Source organism: Desmodus rotundus, chromosome 10 (genome assembly GCF_022682495.2).
Source record: "Desmodus rotundus isolate HL8 chromosome 10, HLdesRot8A.1, whole genome shotgun sequence".
In the NCBI taxonomy this organism is placed as follows: Eukaryota; Metazoa; Chordata; class Mammalia; order Chiroptera; family Phyllostomidae; genus Desmodus; species Desmodus rotundus.
In genome coordinates this window covers 95,362,872-95,379,998 of record NC_071396.1, presented here as the reverse complement: position 1 = coordinate 95,379,998, position 17,127 = coordinate 95,362,872, and the positions used below count along the sequence as shown (strand labels likewise).

The following is a 17,127-nucleotide window of genomic DNA, read 5'->3' as shown; positions in this document are numbered from 1 at the left end:
GGTAAGAAGAATACATATCACTCTTTATTTACACAGGCATAAAGTCTTGTGGGATAGAAACACCAGGAAATATTGGCAGGGAAGGAAGCTGGGCGGTGGGTGGCAGGGATAGGGGACAGGTCTGGGAGGGAAATTCTTGATTCAGTAGCCTGTTGTGCCATTTGAATTTTGAACAGTGTGACTGTATTTCCTATCTGTGGTAGGTAGAAAAATGCACCCCCAAATGCCCGTGCCCTAACCCCCAGGATCTGTAAATAAGTTGCTTCACTTGGCACAAGGGCTTTGCAGATGTGGTTAAGGTTATAGCCCTTGAGATGGGGAAAGGAGCCTGGATCAGCCAGGTGGGCCCTAGTCGAACCACATGAGTCCTCAAAAGCAGAGAACCTTTCCCGGCTGGGGTCAGACAGGGAGACATGTCCAGGGAAGAACAGTCAGAGAGATGCTATGTCGTTGGCTTTAGAGGTGGAGGAAAGGACCCACAAGCCAGCCGCAAGGCTTGCAAAAGCGGGGGATTCTCCCTGACAGTCTCCAGGAAGGAACCCGGTCTGGCCGGCGCCTGCGTGAGACTTACGACCTACAGAACTGTAAGAAAACGAACCGGCGTTGTTTAAGCCACTAACTTTGTGGTGATCTGGTCCAGCAGTCATAGGAAACTAATATGCCGAACAATAACTAAAGAAAACAGGTTTCGAAAGAAGCTCGCAGTTCAGTTAGAGGGGCACTCACAGCTCGTGCACGGAGGAAACAGGCCCTGAATTTCACTGCAGGGCAGTGCGGTGCAGACTCCATGTGGGGGGACCCTGCTGACATCTTGAAGGACTTTCAGGGTTCCCCGTATGGCCGGGCACCGTGCCATGTGCAGAGACCGCACACACAACCTGGTCCCTGCCCTAGGGGGGCTTCATGGCAAGTTTTGCAGTATCTCTCCTCGCCCTTTAAAACCAGCCCCTGGGATGTGGGCACTGTGTCCTCCCACCCCTGACCCATGGCCTATTGTGTGCGGCATTTCCATGTCCTTTGCCCTCTTGGGGCTGATGGACTGGACTTTCCCTCATTAATCCCTTCATGGCTGGAGAACCCACCGCCTCTTGGGAAGCTTGGATCTGCTATAGACTTTCCCCCGAAAGCACTTAGCGAGGGCACCACTCAAGGACCGGATGACTTGGGTTTCTGCAGGGAGGTATGTGTCCCACCTTCTCTCCTGGTGAGATCACCCACTCCCATGTAGGGGTCTGTTGGAGTATTTTGTTGTCTGCACGTCATCTTGATGGGCCCTGACGCAGAACAGAGACTCACTGAAGCCTGTGGAGCGGAAGCACGGATACAGCCCCTGTAGAGTGCTTTGGGTGGTGCCGAGCGGGCATTAGGAAGGATGCAAGAAGCAAAAAAGATATAGCCTCATGATAAGGAGAATATTCACCTTTGTTCTCCTCTGCCATGGCCTTTCTCTGTGGCTATTCTAGATAGGAAATAAAGGGGAAAGTGATTTCCTCCTTTAGCCCCCCTCCCCTATGGTGTGTTGCCTGGGTGCTGCGACTCTTTGGTTAGAAGGAGCCAGCAAGCTGCTAATAGGTGCTTCTCAAGTCCTGCCAGCTGCCCGTCAGCCCGCACCAGCCCCAGGGCTGCACTGGAAGCCCCCCGCCCCAGCTGCCCTCTCCTGCTTCCTGTCTCTGTCCCCCCCACCCCTGCTTCCAGAGTCCTCTGGTCCACCTCTCAAAGGTTCCTCTCTTGGCCAGATGCACTGTGTGTGTCGAGCAGAGGTGGCAGCGTGCACAGCCAGGTGACATGTGTACATATTGTAGCTCTTGGAAACTGGCCCTACCTGAGGGAGTAATCTTGCCGGCATCGCCTCTGCCTCTGCAGGAGACTTGGGGCAAGGGTCTTCATGCTGGGACATGGCAGGGCCCCTGGAACAGAGCAGCCGGCAGCCACTGTCCTTGCCTGGTGAGGAGGAGAGGGTCCACAGTGAGGTGTGGTGTCCAAGGGGCATTCTTAGGAGTCAGGTGGCCGAGGATTTGAATCCAGACTCCATTTAAGAGCTGGGTGGCCTTGGCTGCTTACCCTTCCTAAGCCTCAGTTTACCCATCTATAAAAGCAGAGGCTGGACTCAGACCTGGGGTGTCACCAGGGTGTGTAGAGCTGTGTCTGGCCCTTGTGGTAACGTCAGCCCTGACAGTGTAAAAGCCCCTGCTCCTGAAACACCCGACAGCGAAGCAGAAGATGCTGGTCCCGGACTAGGGCCGTGCTGACTGACTTGACTTATCCCTGGGAAACGCCTGGCTCTTGGTGGTTGTTACTATTTTGCAAGGTTCATGCTATTTTACTGTCTTGGCTCATTTCTTTGCTGCCAGACCCAGCAGGGATGTGGGTTGCAGAGGCCCCTTCCTGACAGCCCTCTGGGTGGAATCCTGGGTCCAGCTCATTTGTCGAGCAGGACTGGTAAGCCCGCCAGCACACTTATAGGGCCTCCCTGCCTCTTCAACTGCCTTCTTCGCCCTTATCCATCACTCACCTTCTCTCCTCAGCAGCTTCCCACATGTGCCTCCCAGGCCTCCTCTGCCCCCATTCCCTGCCCTTTTTCTTGCTGACCCGAGAATTTTGCAAACCATCTCCCGTCTCCCACCGTGGTCTCAAAGTGCCTTTACTCTTTCATCCCTGGAAGCTTCCCCCTCCCGTAGTGGGCAGCCTGGCCTTTTCATAAAGATCTCCTTTCAGAACTGCCCCCCTCCCAGCTTGAAAGCTCTGAAATTCTCTTCTCTGACCACAACCTCCAGGCCCTCCGCTGGCACCCTGCAGAGCATCAGTGATGTGGTGGGCTCTGTCCCATACGGAACAGGAAGTTCACGCATTCCCGGGGATGTGGAGGTTTGGCGATAGAGCAGAGTTGACTGCGTCAGGTAGGAGAAGAGACCACCAGAAGCTTGGGACAAAGGGGACAGTAAGAGCTTGTTGGTGGAAGCTGGCTCCAACCTGGGATGGAGGAGCAAAGGCAGAGGGGTCGAGGCTTCAAGCTGCCAGAGTCGGGTAGGGGACATGTGTTGCTCTGCCAGATGTTTCTGGTCCAGGGATGAGCCTGCATCAGCCCTAGTGCTTCTGGGTAAAACAGAAAAGAACGCCTAATTTAGGAATGGTAACATCTCTTAGAGGAAGAAGCCAGGCAAAGACATATTGAACTTGGGGATCAGTGTGCAGAACATTCCTTCTTGACACCAGGAATGTATAGAGTTGGGGTTAAATTCTAAACCTTAGCTCACCTTCCAGTCTGGCCCATGTGGTAGTGCCAGCAACTCTGACAGTCTCTAAACCCCACGCTGGGAAAACCAGCCGGTGAGGCAGGAATAAGTTCCACTTCAGGTGAGGGCTCCAGACACAGAGACTGCACTTGTCCAGAGGTCAGCCTGCTACCACCTCTCTTACGCAGAACATAGCTGTCAAGGGGACAGAGAAGTGCCTCTGATCATGGCTGAAACCATGGCCCCTTACTCCTAAGGACACCCTTTCCCCTCACCCTTGCTTGGAGTCCCATGGTTGGCTGGCTTAGGAGGATTCCAAGTTGCACATTAGAAGCAGGGGAAGCTTCTGCAGGCAGGCATACCCAAACAGGTGGATGAGCTCAGGGCACCTTACTGTGCGAGGGGGCAGACAGGAGCGCAGAGAAACCAGAGCAGCGGGACCAGAGCTGTATCTCTGCCCGACACAGCAGAGAGCCTCAGAGAGCTAGCAGAGCGCCGGCAAGACAAGGAAGGCCTCATTACGTGTAGCACTTCAGCCACGGCCAGGAACAAAGTCAGAACAGGTTTTCTTAAAACAGTTTGTAAGTGTGTGTAACAAAACTGGGGAGAGGTGCACACAACCAAATTTTAGGTTTTATATTCTTTGTCCCAAGAAGAAAAGAAGTATGTAAACATTAAAAAAGTATAGTATGGCCCTGACTAGTGTGGCTCAGTTCGTTGGGCCACAAAGCGGAAGGTTTCCTCTTTGATTCTGGCCAGGGCACATGTCTAGGTTACAGGTTCTGTCCCCAGTCAGGGCATGTACCAGAGGCAACCGATCGATGTTTCTCTCCCTCTCTCTGTCTTAAAACACACACACACACACATACATATACACACATATATGTATGTATACATACATGCATTGTGCAGTAGGGTTGAAACAAAGCACATTTTGGTGCTTGAAGGGCAGTGTTAGTTACCTAGGAGGCCCTGGTCTGGGAAGTACCTCCTCTGCGTGGCTAGACAAATGCTTATCCCAGTGGCATCCCAGGCTGCTAAGACTGAAAGAGACCATGAGATTCCATGAGCTCACTGAAAAATTTTTACAGGTGATGCAGCTGAGATTCCGAGATGGGAAGGGAGTTGCCCGAGGTGGTGCAGCCAGATGGTGGCAGAATGGGGCCTCAAACTTGATACAGGGGCTGGGGAGCAGGCCTGGGCGCAGACACCATACCTCAGGTGGGAGCAGCCAGACCGGGGCTGGGACCCCCTCTATCCTCCCAGAGGTGAGATCCTTGGTGGGAGACGGGGGCCTAAAACATCTGCCTAAGGACAAGCTGAAGAGACCCTGAACAGACGGGGTGGGGTGCAGGGAATGGGTGGGTGGCACTGGAAAGTCCGAAGAGCTGGGCAGAGGTGTGTGGGGCAGCCTAGGGCGTGGAGCTGGGAGGCTGTGACCGTGCCCACTGTGTGAGCCAGCCACAGGCATCCCCTGGCCAGAGGGTGTAACACTGCTCTAGAGCAGCCCACCTTCAGGCATGTCAGGAGCTGGTTTGAAAGGCAGCTTCCAGCCCTAAAATGGGAAACAAAGAAGAAAATGACAAGCACTCCTTGTGCTCTTGTGGGAACCAGCTCCTGGAGTTGCATTTTTGCTTTCTGTTTCTTTCAAGAGAGATGGGGAGGGCCTCCAAGCCCGGCCTGTCCAGTGCAAACCTGTGACAGCTTCTTACTGAACATCTACCCACAGACTTCCTATTTCAGCTCTTAATAATCACAAGCTCGGGGTTACCAGGGTCTCCTTGTTGCTATAGTGACAGGTGATAGCGCCAGACTTCCAAAGCACTGGACCCTTGACTCAGAGGAAAAACAGAATGTGGGTTGCTTTATTTTGGGGTTTGAGAAGATTAATGCGCCATTTTCCAGCCCTTGCAGCTATGGCAGTTTGTGCTCGAAATGTATCAAACCCCAGTATCACGGAATAACTGACAGGTTGCGGGAGTGGGCCTCTGAGCATGCACAGAAGATAAATTTTAAATGACACAAATGGTAAAACTACATTAAGCCCATCTAGACAATGACGAATAAATAATTGTGCGTGCGGTTCCATCACTGTAACATGGCCTTTGTGGTCCGGAGCTGCAGCCCTTGTATCGGTTTTCTTAAATGCACGTTTGGCGGGGTGGAAGACGGGTGTGCGTGTCATGGGTGGTCTGCTCCTCCTGGGTGGCTGCGTTACCTCAATGCACTTTATTTTTATTGGTTGGGTAACGTCACCTCTTTTTTATAAAACATTCTCCCACTTTGCCTCTTCAGTGTCTCTTGAACCCAAACTTGGTCTCCATCATGCCATCGCTGTCAAAATTCTTATCCTTCTGATTTGGACAACTGGCTGGCCTTGTCCTTGTCCCCTCTCCCACACCCCCCACAAACACACATGCCAGGATTTCCCTGCCCTATGGCCTTGCTAATCAAAGGGTGGTCCCAGACCAGTGTGGCCTGGGCACCCCCAGGAGCTTGTTAGAAATGTTGAATCTCAGACCCCATCTGGGACCTACTGAATCAGAATCTACATCTGTATTTGGCCAAGATCCCCAGGTGATTCCTAAGCACATTACAGCTTGAGAAGCACTGACCTGAAACACACCTTCCCCATGGCTCCAGGGCAGAGTCGACAGTCCTGGCCAGGTGTACAGCCTGCTGAGCGGAGACCAAATGGTGAGGGGGCAGCAGTGACCAGGGAAGGGCCAGGCCAGCGGGACAACCACAGTGGGTGACAACTGTGGGCAGCTGTGGGCCAGGAAACTTAGAGAGGTTGGGGGGATGAGGGGACGCCTGTGAAGGAAGTTCTAAAAGTCAAATTGATGGAAAATGCGAGATTGAAAACTGAGGGGCCTGCTGGTTAGCAGGGGCAGGACTGTGGGCTGGGCCAGCACAACCACCAGCCCCGCTCACTCCCACTTTGTAGATGAAGAAGCTAAGCCACGGAGAAGTGAAGCTGCCTGTCCAAGGTCACAAGTAAATGGGTGGTGGAGCTGGGCTACTAACCTGATTCCAGAGCCCACACTCTCAGCCACCCCGCAGTGCAGTCGGCGTAGGGTAACAATGGGAGGAAGAAAAGAATAACAGGATGTTAAGTTCCTCAAGGAGCTGGGTACTTTTTTACTTCATTACATAGAATATTCACAACAGCCTTTGGATGTGGGCATTTGTACCCATTTATAGCTGAGGAGGCTGATTGGTGTCAGGGATCAGCTGTTTACTTGAGGTCACATAATTACTAAGAGCTGGAGTCACATTTGAACCCAGGACACTTTGCCTACCAAAGTGATGCTCTTTCTACCTTGCAGACTCCATCAGCAAGGAATAGAGTCAATCACTGCTCTCAGAAGAGCTTCTCTTCTTCCTGCCTACCTCCTGCTTTAAAGCCCCACCTCTGCCCAGGAACACATGTCCCTGGTCTTTTGAGTACAAACACAGGACAAATGTTAGATGTTTTCTTTCAGTCCTTACCCTTGTGAAATGCTAGGGCGTCAGAAGCTACCTGGTTTAGCATTTAATCCAACTGCCTCACTTTACAGGTAAAGAAGCTGGAGCTCAGAGAGCTCAGTGACGTGTCTGAGGTCACGCGACCAGCTAGTTACAGATCTGAGGCTCTGCATTCAGTGCTCCTTTCCTGATCCTGGGCTATATTGGTATCTGGTGCCCGGGTACTGAGGGGTAGTGTCCGTCAAGCCAGCCCGTACTGGGCTCTTGGTTGCTAGGTCAGTGCAAGTTCAGGCTTAAGTTTAGGCTGGAGGATGCAGTGGGTGAACCTCCATTTTATAAAACAAACTAATAAAAATAATGTCTGCTTGTTGTGAAAACTCCAAGCAGCGAGAAGTGTGTCCAGAAACACTTGCAAACCCTCCTCCCAACCCTCCCCAGCCCACTCCCCAGGGGTGACCACTTAGCGCTGTCTCCAATGTCTCCTTAATTTTCCTGCCAGCCATTGGGTTTTGTAGGATCCATGCCACAGCAAGGCTATTTTTAACAAGCATCCCAGGCTTCAGGGGGTTGAGGAAAGGGGAAGAAAAATATTCCATTTGTATATTTTAAATCCATGCACATTTGAGGAGGCAGCGGCTTTCCTGTCCACCCTGCCAAGGGCTTCAGGCCATTGATTAGGCTTTTTGGGTGCAGAGTAATCCTTTCTCTTCCCCTAATGAGGTTGGAAGGCCAGGGAGGGGTTCAGGTGATGTTTCCGGGGCTGGTGGCTGTCTCAGCTGGCTGCCTCCTGATCCTGCCTGCCCACAGCCCTCAGCCTCCCGGCAGCTTTGGAGACTCTGGCTGGGTCTCCCAGGGCAGAGGAGGCCTGGGAACCTGACTCTTTGTGCCAGACTCATATTTAGAAATGTCTAGCCAGAGGTTGGCGTCTGTCCCGCTTGGGCTGGGCAGGGGGTGCAGTCACATGTGCTGCCTTCAAGTGGGCAGATTCTGAGTGGGCAACAGCCCACTTTGAATATAAACACACTCCTTTTATACCAGGGAGCTGGCATCTGAGCCTGTGCTCCTGGGTACTGGGTGAGGCCTAGTGCTGGTAGCCAGAAAGGTGGGAGAGGGAAGGAAGATGTCACATGGCTTGAACTAGGCCAAAATGGTGGTGGAGGAGGGGTCCCGGCTCCCAGCCCCCCACCTCAGTCCTGATCTGTTTCCCCAGGTTCCCAGAGTGCTGTCCCTGTCTAGGTAGGGGTCCTGCAGCCCCCGCAGGGAGCTGGACAGTGACCCGTTCTGGACTGTCCTGTTCTTTCTGCCCCGTATGCCCCCCAGTCTGTTCAGGGGTGATCCTGGGAGGCAGTGTGGAGTGGGACAGGGTGAGACCTGGATGTGGGGCCATTGGTGGCAACATCTTGTTCCATCTCTCCCTGTCTGTGAGTCACCTGCCCTTGAACCGCTCCAAATCGTACCTGCAAAATGTGGCCCCGGGTTACGTCATCACCAAAGGCTCTGACAGCGAAGGTTCTACAATTTCTTGCTCACGCTGTCTTCTTTTCCGTGACAGTGCGTGATGACAGATGAATGAGACCAACTGATCCCAGCCTTAAATAGAGACTCCTGGGTAACACACATCACGCCTTAGCCCCTTCTTTAAAGCAGTTCCCTTAACGAGGGCATTCTGGCTCATTCGCTCCTGCCTCCCTACGTAATGAGCGCCTGCAGAGGGCAGGCCCTCTGCTGCCACTAGCCCCAAAGCGGCTGCTAGGGGCTTTCAGATCTCCTCATATCCCACCTCTCCACCCCTCCGCAGGCCTGCCCCAGGGACCGGAGTGGCTTGCTCATCAAATTCAGCTCTCTGGAGAGGAGGCTGCCTTCCTACAGCCGAATCTTCAGAGAGAATCCAAATGCAGCAAAGCAACAGGACTTCCCTCCTACAGCCTGATGCCAAGCAAGTGCCAAGTCCTCAAGCAGCTGGCAGCCCCCCTCCCTGCCCCCACCTTTCCTCTTCTGCCCATATCTCAGAGGAAGACAGCTCCAAGGAGTGGTCAAGAAGGTTGAGTAGATATTTTTCTTTGTGTCTCCTGGAAGGAACATGGTAAATATCCAATAACAGAAGAAAGGAAGGAAGGGTGGGAGGGAGGGAAGAAGGAAGGAAGGGAAATTCAGCCTCTGCTCCAAAGGAACTTAAAATTCAGAGGAAAAGAACTGGGCTTGTATAGATAGAATGGTGGCACTGTGGGACTGCAGGGGACACCAGGGATCCAGGGATAGGACTCACACCCTCCCTTTATGGGAAAGGAGATGCAGTCTCCAAGGCAAGAGGGGCTGCAGTGCGATGCCTGCGGCAGAGCTGGGAGGTGAGGGGATGGCGAAATCACCCAGGGCGAGAGCCGGAGCCCGACAAGAGGCTGCCCTACTTTCCCTCTGCCGCTGCCCTAAGTGTCCCTCGTCCTTGGAAAAAATTGCCTTTTATTATGGTTGGGAGTGGACGGTGCAATTTTTCTTGGAGGGTTAATTGTTTTGCTGACAGCACAGATAATTAGGAATGAGAATCCTGGAGTGAGGGCGACAGCACCATCTGCTGTGAATGTGCTTCGGCCCCACCTTGCAAGAGGCCTCGGGAGGGCTCCTGTCCCCACCTTCCCCACCCCCAGCCAAAACGGATGTGTTCTAGGGATTTGCTAGGGAATTAGAGCCACCAGGTGACTGTGCAGCCAGTGGGATTGGCTGGTGATTGGCTTCTAAGGGGTGCGCCATGTTCTCCCTCCTGCATGGCACCCAGCGCACATAGTAGGGCTCACTAAGAGCTGCAGGACTGAATGCGGACCCACCAGGCTGCCTGGGACACAGAGCGCTAATACCGAGGGGATGCCTTTCTCTTCTTTGCGCGACCTCATACTCTGAGGTCTGGTCCTCTGTCGAAGGGAGGCGGGCGTGTGGGTCAGCCCTGCCTTTGGCTGCCAGGTAGGAATTTCCTAGGTCATCACTTCCCCTGTGTCAATAGGAGCCGAGCGGCTTTGGAATCAAGCTGAGAACCCCACTGTCAGGAGCAGCTGAGATCTTTCTTCATATGAGTGGAATTGCATGGGTTTTTTTTTTCATTTTTATTATTTAGAAATATGTCATATATACAAAAGAGCATTGACATGTATATATGCTTTTTGAAGGTAATGACAGTAATTTCTTTGTTCTTTCAAAGGGACTTCTAACCCCCCCGTACTGCCTTGCCTAGAAATGCCTTAGAAGCCACAGCCATAGGGAGCCAGGTCACCCAGGAGACTCAAGGTCAGCCCAGCCCCCCAAAGCTGTGGGTATTTATCACAGCCAATTTCCTCCTTGTCTGAGCTGCTCCTGGCAGCCGGGAGCCCCCACAGACCTGTCTTCCCTATTTATCACTCTGTTCTCTCTGTGCTTTCTCCTCCTAGACCCTCCTATCAGGGGAGAAACCAAAAGCAGGATTGTTCTCCTTTTCTTCCCATCCCCCATAGCAGGCCCAGCCTGCCTCCCTTTCCCTCCTCCTCCCCACGCCTACTGACCAGCCACACCCTAGAGGAGACAGGAAATGACCCTAGAACCAGGGAGCTTGCTGAAAAGAATGATCATTGGGAGTCAAGGATTCCAGTCTTGACTCTTTCACTCACTTACACCTCTGTGCTTCTGTTTCCTCATCTTTAAAACACCCCTTGACATCGCTGCTACTAAATCAAATGGGTCTGATGGATGCACAACAGCCTGAGGAACAGAAGCCATTGTAAGGTTGTAAGGCACTGTCATCTTCGTGATTACAAAAACCATGGAACTTTAAGTCCCCACCTTCCTTTGCCTCCCCCATCCCTGTTCAGGGTGCTTCCTCCAACCTGCAGCGCTAGGTGCCCTAAGAGCTGTCCACCTGCTACAGCTGCTTCTCAGTAGGGGCTCCAAGGACGCCAGGAGGAACCCAAGATTTAGGGCTCAAGGTCACAGCCATCCAGGCCACAGGACCACCCCCCCCACTGACTCCCCCCGCTACACCCTAGTTGCTGGAGCCCAAGCCTGGTCAGAGGTTCAGGGCTGGACAGATCTCCACTCTGGGGCAGGGCTGCTTCTTGCTGGAGCCTTTAATCCCCCACCTCCATCCCCATCCCAGCGTGTGAGCCATGGTCTTGGCTATGGAATATGGTCACTCAGGGGACCCGTGTCTGTGTCCCTCACCCAGTGAAGTCTGCATCTCCACCCTTGTCTGTCGCTCTGAGCGAAGGTCTGTGAAGGCCTCAGCCACAGATGCCTCATCCCAGGGACCTGGGCTACCAGAGTTGAGGACTGACCCAAGTCGACATGTCCTTATTCTTTGCGGTCTCATTGGTGGAGGGAGAGCAGCCAGGTCCTTGCTCTTTCCTGCAGTGAGGTTCTGTTGGTGGGTGTGAGCTTCGTGCAGAATGGCCGTTCGGACGAGTGACTGAAGGCAGGTCTTTCAGGAGGATAAAATGAAATACGTGGGGCAAGAAGACAGGAATAAAGATGTGGGCGTGCACGCAGAGGCCTGGAAGTAGTGTTGGTGGGCAGGGCGTGGGCAGTGAAGAAAGACTCTGGCTGAGACAGATTCATAGAGTCACCAGGAACTGCAAGACCTAATAATAAACACCAATGAGAGGACAGCGTGGAAAGTCCTAGAACAGTTAAAACTTGGACATGTGTCTTTGTCCCCAGTAACAGAGACCTCTGTTCTTCCTGCAGGTCCCCTCTGAAGCAGCTGTGAGCTCAGAAGGCCTCACCACCCCTGAAGAGTGGGCCAGCCAGGAAATCACTAAGGGATGGTGAGGAGCCCTCCCAGGGCCTGAGAAGTGTGCGTCATCCGCAGCTTGTTGGACCTGGAGCCTCTAACTCAGGAGGCTGCACCAGCCAGGAGACTCAAGAAGAATCGATGCTTCGGCCCCTGGCGACTTGTACACAGTGTAATGACAGGTAATGAACCTGAGGCTCATCTATTCTTTCTGAATGATATGACAGGTAGGAGAATACATCAGCCTGCAGGAGACATAAAATGTCAACTCTTGGGAAGATAACTATGCAAACAAACCTAGTAAGGCCTGATAACATGATAGATGGATGCTTTCTAGTTATTAGTTTTCGGCCCCGTGCACTTGTGGGAGCCAGGCCCCAGAAGATTTAGCATCAGGTGGGTTCACTTTCCATGTCTAATGGGAAGGCCTGATGCTGTTATGGATGTGACACCTCTTGTTTGAAGAACTCAGAGTAACAAATCAGGAAGTCATCATTCCCCATCAGCTCCCTTGGGAATCAGGGAGATGGTGGCAGGGGGAAACAGAGGCAGCAAGGGGTACAGCAGCTCTTTCATGGATTGGTGAGAAGTGATAAGTCAGTATTTCTTGTAAAAAAAAAAAAGGGGGAAGGGGGACTTTGTGGCTCCCTCCATCCCTCTAAGAATTCCAGGGCAAGTAGCAGATGATCAGGGGTGGCTGGGGGGGGGGGGGCGGGTCATGAGTGGGGTCTGGAGAGCCCAGGAGGGGCTGGCAGACACGGTGGGGTGGTCAGCCAAGGCAGGAGGCGTGAAGCAGGTCCCCAGAGCCTGGAAGGCAGAGCCTGAGGTTGGAAGGATGGGTGTAGGGGGCAGTGGGACCCGACACCCCAAAGCTGAGTTCTGTTTCATTGGCCCTGTGGTCTTCATTGTGTGTGTCTTACAGTATACCACTCTGGCAACTTCCACCGGGAAAACGGCAGGCTGGGGTGGAAGCAAAAATAGCTTGGGGCCTTGGGAAACTGACCAGGGCAGGGGGAGAGAGCCAATGGCCTGGGGCAGGAGGCCCAAAGGGGTGTGGCAAATTCCATTCCAGTGCAGCCAGTGTCAGGGTCCACGGGTCAAGCCAAGGGGTGGGGAGGGGCAGAGTATTGAGACTTCTGGGTGGCCTCACTCTAAAGCAGGCAGGAAGAATAAAATGAAGAAAAAAATCCAGAAATCAGAGCCCAGCTCCAGGAAATGGATCGATCAGCTACAGGCACCAGGCAGGCTCAGGACCTGGCTCCTGTCTCTATGAGGACGTGGAAGGGGAATCGAGTTCCAGGGGCCCCAGCAAGGATAGATGGGGGCTTGTTATGCCTAGAGGGGCTTAGCTGCAGAACTGGCAGCTCCACAGGTACCCAGGGCTAGCTGTGTCTCTAGGGACCCCAGACCATAACATGTTGGCCCTGGGCTATTCCCAGAGCCCACCTCTCGGTGGGGCGGGCGGTCTGTGCATCTTCGACCTGACAGGGGACCTGAGCAGGGCTGGCCCTGTGGGGCCCCAGGGTGGGGGTGATAGAGGGTACGAGGAGGCAGGACACGTCCAGCCTGCAGGTGGGTGGGAGAGGACTTGCATCACGCACAAGGCCAGGAAGGTAAGGGGCAGCACACTTTCTGCATGAAAGAACATAGGATTTGGTCTATCAGAAGGTTCTTAAACCTCACTTACCAATATTTACCGCTAGGCCCCATGCTAGGTACAGAAATGCAAGAATGCCTGGTGGGTGTCTGCTCCCAGGGAGGGAGTAGGTATGGGACAGAGGAAGGAGTGTGAGGGTAAAGGCAGATCCAAGACTCTGACAGCCTTGGGCTCCTACCTTCAAAATGGGGTGATACTTACTCACAGGCTGGGTGGGAGAATTAAATAAAATGAAACATGCAAAACACTTGGCACAGCAGCTGGCACCCTAAAAAGTGATCGATACATTTAGTTTACCTCCATTGTTCTGCTTTTGCAGGAGCTCACAGTCTGGCAGGGGTGGGAGCAAAGGAGACTGGGAGAAACGCAGCCAAATTCCCAGGGCTGCCAATTGCTCATGGGGTTTGAGACTTGGGCATTGAAAGCCTGGTTATCAGAACCCCTCTGGCCGTGGATAAGGTGGTTTAAGGTGGATGGAAACACTCAGAACTAGTACCTACACCACGCATGAGTGCTTTGGCAGTTGTGGGCCTGGGGATTCTTTATGGGCACTGGGTACGGGTGAGACAGGTGGGTCCAGGAATTTCCAGAAATGTTCAGAGGAGAGGACCTTCTCAGAATGCTCAAGAGGCTTCCTATTGTTGGGAGTGGGGCAAGGGAAGGTGTGTACAGAACCCAGGCAAGACTGGGCACCTGTAACAGGGCCGCCCAGGAGATGCTGAGCACGAGCCACACATGTTATTTTTGATTTTCTCATAGCCACCTTAAAACAGGTAATATAGCAAGTGGAATTACTTGTAATGTGTTTCATTTAACTCAACATGGTCAAAGTATTACCTGTGCGACATGCAATGTAATATAAACATTACTAAATATAAGCATTATTAATGAGATAGTTTACATTCGTCTTTGAAGTCCAGAGTGTACTTGACACTGACCGCACATCTCAGCTTGGCCTAGCCACATCTTGCGTGCTCAGTAGCTACCTGTGGCTAATGGCTCCTGTATTGGACAGCTCAGGGCTAGAAGATGAACTAGAATCTAGAACATCTTGCCAAGGCTTACCCAGAGGCTAGGTGACTCCTGAGCTAAATAGCAGGATTTACTATTCTGTCCTCTTCTTATGACACATCTGGAATGAATCCCCGGGTAAACTGGCTTGAATGATCAGCGATCACTCACAGGGGTGTCCAACCTGGAGCCCGCAGGCCGCATGCAGCCCAGGATGCCTAGGAATGCGGCCCAACACAAAATCGTTAATTCACTTAAAACCTTTTTTTTTTGCTCATCAGATTTCGTTAGAGTTTCTGTATTTAATATGTGGCCCGAGACAACTCCTCTTCTTCCAGTGTGGCCCAGATGTGCCAACAGGTTGGACACCGCTCTAGAGCATTACACATGTTCTCTGGAACCAGCCCTGGCTGTGCGTCATGCCAGCTGGGCCCAGAATGCTGCCACCTGTGCTGGGTCTGGGGCTGACCTCAGGCAGTTCCTGAAGCCCTCTGAGCCTCAGAAGCTTCATTAACAGTGAAACTAATAATTTCTATCTTGTTGGGGAACTATCAGGACTAAATCAAATAATGAATAATTGCTCTGTGACATTTGATGTCAAGAAATAATCCTTTTTATTTTCCTAAATCCAATGAAAACCCATCTGAGTTCCCCTCCTGGCTAAGTTTGGTGAAATTTCCCGGCAGGCATTTCTGTTGTTCTGTCTCTGTCCTTCTGCTGTATGAGAACTGTGGGGCTTCCCAGGTCACGGCAGACGGAGAGGGGGTGAGGCTTAGAGTTGGCCCAGGGTGGTGGCAGCTGCCTTGGCCCCGCCTCATCTACACCTGGTCATCTGGAGGAGCTGAGTGCTGCAGGCAACGTCTGCCCCTCCGTCAGCTCTGCCACGGGGAGCGCTGGAGCCCTCGGGCTCTCATCTCCAAGGCATGGGTGCATCCAGGGTGCTGTGCAACTGCGAGGGAGGGTTGTCCGACCCTCAGACTTGTTACCTAAGCCATCCCAAGTATCTTGGGATCCAACCCAGGATCCTGCTCCAAAAACTGCGTGTCCTTCAACCCTCTTTCTTCTGTCTCCCAGCCTCAGCCTTTGTTGTACAGGCCTGTCCTCACCTTACCTGACTCCTTTCCTTAGTGGTAAAAATACAGGTAGCTCCCCCTGAGGGCCAGGGAGCCCACTATCACAGCCTGTGGCTGTTCTATCTGGGGGTGGGGGAGTTCATTTATTGTTCTGTAAATGACAGCTGCTCCAGTAACTGGCCCCCAACAACAGCAGAAACAGTAACTGCGTGCGCATTTATTCACATAGCACCCTGACACCTGTAGCCGGCTCAGGATCGGCACTCCGCAAAGTCAAGCTCTCCTATGCCCAGCCTGCTCTGAAGAATGAATCCCATAATTTCTGCCTTCTGGGGTTTTTCTGAGACTCAAATGAGACAGGGTTTGTGACAGTCCTTTGTAGAGTTATTAAATATTATTGAGACTCTTAATTCCCTACCTGGGTGTGTTTTCTGGTCTGGGGGATGTGGGTGATTCTCATGGCGCCCTTCCACTCAGCATCCCATGGTGGACTGGCGTACCAAGCAGTGTCCCCTCGCCAGCAGACACAGCCCTGCGCTCCCTCCCACTAGGCGCTCCTCCCCACGGGCCCAGCGCCTCTGAATCAGCCACTCATCTCCTGTCCTCCTCCAGGAGAGGGAAGGGCCTGTGTGTCAGTGGGTGGCAGCAGTATGTTTTCCTGTCATCAGAGTCTGGAATCTACCCAATCATTGTGAAAGTTCATAACTCATCCTTCTGGGCCCAAGGGGAGTGACACAGGCCCTGCTCTCTCACCTGGCTTGGGTTTAGTGAGGACTCTGTGATAGGGGAGGAGGCTTGAAGGGAGTGTGTACAGGGTCCAGTGTGGAAAGTGCAGGGTAAGGAGGTACTTGGGTGTCTGCTCTACTGGGATCAGTACAAAGTCTACAGAATGAATAGAAATTCTCCAGGCTTGGGTGCTGAAATGGTGTTTTCAAGGTTGGGTCAACATTCCATGGTGCGTGGCTGGGTCAGCGGTCCGTGGATGCTCACTGTCGTGGTCTGCGGGTCTCTGTTCTGCTGTCTCTCTAGACGGAGGGTTCCTCCCATTGGAACATCTGGCTCCTGATTCCCGATGCCTCCCCTGAGGCTGGAACGCTCACGATTATCACGAACCCCGCAAGAGTCCTCCTCCAAACTGGTGTCATTATGACAATATCTATTTTAAAAGTTAATGTGTGGTCCATCTGGGGGGCTATGATGAGGAGGTTTTACAAAGCCAAGCACGTTTAGACAGAGATTTAATCCTGGCTGTTTCCAAGCTTGTTGTGTGACCCCGTGCAGATCTCTCAGCTTCCCCAAGCCTTCACATTCTCGCCTCTTAAGTGGGCACGAGAAACCATTGCAACGATCGAACTCTGTTGCTGGATCTATGTGCATTTATTCAAAAAGCAGGAGGTGTTATGAAGCTTACTCTCCAAAGATTTGAGAGTATGATGTGGCGACGCTCTTTCCTGGCCAAGTCTGCACTGCGTAATTCTGTCCTTAGCCTCTTTATTGCTTCCTGGGGCCCCACGGGGACGGCTTCTGATATATTGCCTTAAAATTTTGCAGGAGGGAGAGGCAGAAAGCCACATTGCCCTTGACTGACAACCTTCATATGAGTGTTTAACAATTTTAATTTTTCATGATTTTGCTGATAAAAATAGTACCCGACTACAAACAAATACGTTTGTATTTTCCATCTCCTTAATTCGTTTCTAATTTGGGGGTTCTTAGTAGCTGAAAATCATCTTGCTGAAATGGTCCTGGGATGATAAAAAAATGTGAAAACCACAATCAATTCTAGAGCGACCGTACTATTTAATTATGCTGATTGGAGCGCTAGAGACCCCTGGCAAAATGAACCTCTCAGAATAAGCTTGATTTGTGTAATTTGGTTTTTAAACATTTTGGATGCATATTTATCATGTTGAACTATGTGTTCTTGTTCTCCTTGAG

General features: G+C 52.3%; 1 protein-coding gene across 2 annotated transcripts in view; it reads left to right on the top strand.

Annotated features, from left to right (window-relative positions):
• ZBTB7C (zinc finger and BTB domain containing 7C) overlaps window positions 1–17,127 on the top strand; it is a 293,509-nt gene that overhangs the window by 58,289 nt on the left and 218,093 nt on the right. For both annotated transcript variants that reach the window (XM_053912569.2, XM_053912570.2), the window contains exon 2: window positions 11,403–11,630. The gene's annotated coding sequence lies outside the window, so the exon portion shown is untranslated. The remainder of the gene's footprint in view (window positions 1–11,402; window positions 11,631–17,127) is intronic.